The following is a 6,000-nucleotide window of genomic DNA, read 5'->3' on the forward strand; positions in this document are numbered from 1 at the left end:
GTTACAATTCAAAATACTTAAGAAAAAATTTCTTGGTTTGTGTTTTGATAGCTTTTTACATCATCTTCACACTACCTTTATACATACAACAGGAAATATTAAGCAAGAAAATGTTAATCTGAACAAAACTAAGTTCTTGAACAAATGAAAGTGTTCATTTTTAGAGTAATATTTTAGCTTTTCAAGTTCCTTGAAAAGAGATTTAAGCAAAACAAGAACGTAAAACTGCTACAGTCCTTATTAGTCTTTACAAAGGAAAGTTTAATATTTGTTGAAATATTTTTTCTTTCTACACAATTTTTTTTCAGCTAGATTTTTTCTTTTCAAGAAGCTTTCCAATCAAACATTTCTATCAAGATCAAAAGCATTTAAATGAAATATGTCTTAAGTAATTTTCCTACTCAGATTATTATATCCACATTTTCCTTACAGAAATCATCACACACCTCTTGACATTATTTCTATTTTCTGGTCGTTAAGTAATGCAGTTTTATTTCTACCTAAACTAAGGAAGAAAGATGAAAGTTTTCCATTATCTACAACTAGTAATTTAATATATTTGTACATATAATATAATTGTATCTACCTGCTCAAATGATGCACTTCAAATTTCAGAACAAAAAATTTTTCTTCGGCAAAAGATAGAACATTTTGAGATTCTTTAGCAACACAACCCCCCAATAAATTAATTACAGATCAAAACCATTGAAAAAGTACATTTCATAAGAGGACTATGACAAACCAATATTTTCAAACAAAAAAAAATGTATTTAAAGCAAAAACCTGTTAACTCACTGTTGAACATTCTTCTGGGAGCATCCACAGCCCTTAACAAACAATTCCTGCCTGTATTTATAAGGCAACCATCTATCACTTTGATATGCATTGCCTCCTACCACCAGCTCACAGGCATTTTGCAGTATTTTCAGGTGTGCACCCAATTAGCAGCCTGCCACACCCCTGCAACAATCAAGCAGAACGTGCATATGGTAAACACAAGTAAGGGCTGAAACCATCTAGACAGCAATCAGGCTCAGATGAAAACAAGATATGAAATTGTGGTGAAATATAGATTGCAGCACCTCTGAAAAACTCTATCAAAGACCTTAAGTTATTATTAACTTTGGGTTCATATATGAACCTGAGCATTTAAGGCCATTTTGTCTTCTCTTTCTGTACATAAGGCAGGGGAAAAGTTTGTCATATAGTAATTTCTTTGCCTAATTAGAACAAAAAATAAAGTTGTCCATGTATTTGTCCAGCTTTATTTTTTAGCCTTAACTCACCCTTAATTTTCCAGTAAAAACAGTCATTTCATACATCTGAAATTCTGATAGAGTCTTCATGCAGATAGGTTTTAATACTTGCTTTTTACGGTTGCTAGAAAACACTTTTTCAGCAAATTAAATCAACCACCTAATAAATCCAGATTGCCATATTTGTTATAGCTGCTGTTCATCCTGTTAAGAATTTTTCCTGTCTACTGTGGAGCAAATTACTCTTTGATTTGGACACAGCTGTTCCCTTTTATGAGTTTAGATGGTGCTGTGAGGTCTTTGCTTCTAGCTCTGCTCAGTGGGCTTCTGAATCTGATTGGGGAACTTGGAAATAGGACTGGCTAATTGAAGCCGTGGCTCTTTGTTGTAGATTTGGAGAAAGTGGAGTGCTTTGCCTGGTAGGGATGATTCATCTCATGCTTGCATAGTTTTGAAATGTAATGACAGACCGTGAATCACTGCCACCATTGCTGAGCCAACAAATGGTTTCAGAAATGCCTTAAAATTACTTTTACGCCTTTGGTGCAAACACGCATTTTGTTCTGGGAGGGCGAGGGAGTGAAGTGCACTGAAGACAAGATTTTGGAAGTTGCTTTAGACAGAAATGAAGTTATCTGTTTTCACCTCTGTTTTATAGCTGTCGGTGTTCTTGTACAGTTAGTGTTGTTGCCAAAGTAGACTGCAGTTTTGTTAAGAAGCCTACTGATGGCTTAGAAATACTGATATTAAAGGAAATACAGATCCCATGCTTTACATGCACAATCACAAGATGGTGAAACACTGAACTTCTGAGTCGTGAGGTGAATGCATAGGACGAGCATCTAGTAGATTTTTTTTTGTTTCTATTGTCAGAGATATTAGGTGGGGAGGGGGGAGTTGGTGCATATTCATACAGAGGTATTTGCTTAGGTGCCACTTCCAGAAACTTATTAAAAAGTTGCTTATCCAATTACCTACCTCAAAAGTACTCTATGGGAAATGATCATCAAAAGGCAGTTGCTATGGCACTAACAATAACGGCAGTGCTGTTGTTCTGAGACTGTTTTTTGTACCACTCAGCCTAGTTATTTTTAGACTTCAGGTATGTTCTTTATTAGAATGTCAGATCGCATTTTGAAAGCAACCTTTATGTTTCGCTACAGGTGCTGATATTGAGAAGAGGGAAGTGGTTTGGGGGAGCAGGTTGGCATGCTTTGAAACTGACTTAATGTAAATGTTTACTTGTGATAAAATTCATATATGAAAAGACACAGAGATGTTAACAAACACACTAAAATCTTGCTGTGGCAATAAGCTTGATTGCACTTCAGCGTTAACAGTAGCCTTGTCTACTATAAGTCTGTGATCTTTATTTTTTTACTTTATGTCTTATATTTTAATGTAAATGCTGTTCTACATTGTTCTGGCACAAAAAAATGCTTCTGTACATGTGTTTTTTAGAAGGGGACATTCAGGACCTAAGCAGCTACTGGAAAACATCTATCGGATGTATCAGAGCTCTGTGACAGAGAAGTCTATGTTCCGTATCCAACAAGTACAGGTTTTGTTTGTTGGTATGTGTGTTTGCTTTCCACAGGGGAGAAGGAAGAGGAAAGATGCCAAAACCAAATGAAATAGGGTAGCCACTGGAGAGTTATTAAAGAAGTTAATTGTTCACAATATTTGTACAAAAGAAAAATGTCAGATACTCAACAGCTATAAATCAGCATCGTTTTGTGACATAATAAATTATACTGATTACAGTATGTACAGAAGGTTTTATCTTCCATTGTTATAGTGAAAAAGATGTTCATTTGGGGTTGGGAGTGTACTGTAAATGATATGTCTTTCATCAGGCAAAATACCTCACCAAAACTCCTTTAGAGGCAGTAAATTTCCCTGGGAACTCTAAAGAATCCTGGAAGTTGCAGTAATTCTGTTCTCTGAAGTCCCTGCAGAGGTTAGTCATCATGAATGATTTCATATATCACTACCAAATGAGAGAGACATGCCTTAATGTAACTATATGCAGTGCTGGAAGCAAACAAAAATCAAAAGACATGCACTCTTATCAGGCGTACTGAAGAAGATCCAGCACTTCAGAGAATTTTCCCCATAGTAACAGAACTTATTTTTCCCTCATTATTGCACATTTTACCTTAAATAACTACATAAATATGGACAGTCTGATTTTAAGAAGAATAATTATTTCTTCTTGGTGATGGTCCCAAGGATTCACACTTCTACCCACTCAGACTGGTTTTAAGCTCATGTAGCTCTGACTTCAGTGTGGTACCTTACAATTCATCGCCTGGTAGCTAAGCGAAGAAATAGGCTTTCAGCACGGTTGTGAATAGCTCACACTGACTTCAGTGGGAATTTTGTTTTGCAGAATAAGACCCTGAATCTTATGAGGGTAGATGCAGCATGCAGCAGGCATCTTCTGTGGGACCTGTGGGTGCATTCAGGACCTGGGGATGCTCAGAGCTCTTCAGGATCAGCCCAGCATCTCCCAGGGCTGTGTCCTGACACTGTCCTGATGGGCAATGTTCCCTCAGCACGTGGTACCAAGAGGTCTGGCTGGTAAAAACCATGGAACTGCTGAGCAGCAAAGTGGTATGACATCAGAGATTTTACTGTGAATACTAAAGAAATGTAATGAGCATCAACCTGGGATAAGCCATTTATTTGTTTAACAAAACAGAAAACAAGGAGATTGTGTCACAGAAGGGAAAAATACCTTCTTAAAAACAAACAGAATATTCCTGTGATTATTTAGTAGTCTATTTTACCCCTATGACAGCCTTCAAAAATTAACTGATGCCTCCAAGCATTCAAGTAATGGTGCTCTCAAAGCTGTGTTAGCCACATAACTCAGTGAAATCCATGGGGGATCCTTAATACAAACAGAACCCTGGAAAATGTTGTGGTCAGCATGAGCACACCCAAAACTGCAGTAAAAATGGACAGAATTTATGGTAGAGAGCTTTTCAACTTACAGTTAGCTATTAGATGGGATTGTTTGCATTGCCTTCTTCAGAGCAGCATAATAAAAGTCAGCGTTTTATTTACATCTGTATGAGAGAAATGTCATTTGGGGAGCAGTTTGTTAAATAGCTGTAAATAGCATTTTTACTGGCCTCTTTGCATTGCTCTGTATCACTTTGGTTTTTTTGGAGTGTATCACTTTGGTTTTTTTGGAGAAGAGTGAGCCTGTGCAGCTCTGCTGCTTCCTGCCCCCACGGCTGCAGAATCCGTCCCATGGTTTCTGCGGGAGGCTGGAGGAGCAGGGCTTTCTGTGCCTCTGCCACATTTCTCTGCATGTTGACATCGCAGTTCCCAAGACAGCTAGAGAGGTAAACAGCTGCTGAATGCTTTCTTCCATATCACTCCTGCATCTTTTCTGGCGCTCAGGATCCCCAGTAGCTAAGCATACATGAACTCCTGAGGTTCAAATAGATCTTATTCCTTGATTTTCTGTTTCTCCCCACCTTTTCAGATGAGTTTTATGGCTGATTCCACATATGCACTATTCGCCTCTCTTCTTATCATTCTTCACCCTACTTCCAATTACACATCATTTCAGTCTCTGTGTTATATATCTCTTTCCTCTGATGTTCCCATTGCTATACCCAGTCTCTCAGTGGGTTGCTTTTCAGCACAGCAGGCAATTTATCACACATGTGTGCACATGTGTGCACACACCACGCACAAATTGCCCCCTTCTGCCCCCCCTTCCAAAAAAAAAAAAAAAAAAAAAAAAAGAAAAAAGAAACAGAAGGTGTCCCCTTTTGCACTTTCGCAGTGTGACTTTGGCAAACAGAGTATCAGTATCAGTTGCCTGATCCAGTCACTGGATGGTCTGTCCACATTAACCTGACAAACATGCAAAGGAACTTAAGAGTAAGATGACATAAAAAGAATCTTCTTTAAATTTAGTTTAGGACGCTCAATATGTATATGTATGTTCTCAGATACACAGATGTTCCTTGGCTTCAAATGGGAATGACAACAATGGTGGCATAGCTGAAACGCGTCTCCCCTCCCAACATGGAAAACCTGACACCTTCAGAGATTCCTGCCTCAACAGCGCACCAGCCTTGCTGGAATACCTTTTTCCTCTGGCATATTGCTTTGCAGCAGTCTCCAGTTTTCATGTTGGTCTCCTGAGCTGTACAGAAATGACAACCTAGAATAGTTTATAACAACCAGTATATATTGTATTCATTACTACGTACTGTATTGCAAGACTTCCTTGAGGTCATAACCAATGTCATATGCCCTTGTGCCACTGGCTGTACATAACCCTAATAAAGTATATTAATGGACTCTGAGATTTTAAATAAACAAGATAAATTGTGAAAGGAGGGAAGATATGCCATCCCTATTTACATGCAAAGAACTGAGAAATTAATAGGCTTACCAAGACAGAAAGATATTCCATAGAGAAGTCTGTATTTGGAGCAAATTTCAGGGAAACAGCTTTTTTTTGTTATGGACATGTCAAAAATATACAAGTTTCTGAGTAAACAAAAGCTTAATTTGTCAGCTGTTGTACTCACAATATGCCAGGCAGAAATGACCCTCTGAGCTTCTGAGAGGCACGATTTGGAAACTATACAATGCTTTTTGGAGCAGGACAAATCCCAGGTATTTCCAAACTTGGTAAAGGACACTGTATTTTCAGTTTTGCTTTAAGTCTACCTGGATAGAGAGAATAAACCCATCAACCTTACCCCAGTTC

The sequence above is a fragment of the Falco cherrug genome, chromosome 13, assembly GCF_023634085.1.
Source record: "Falco cherrug isolate bFalChe1 chromosome 13, bFalChe1.pri, whole genome shotgun sequence".
In the NCBI taxonomy this organism is placed as follows: domain Eukaryota; kingdom Metazoa; phylum Chordata; class Aves; order Falconiformes; family Falconidae; genus Falco; species Falco cherrug.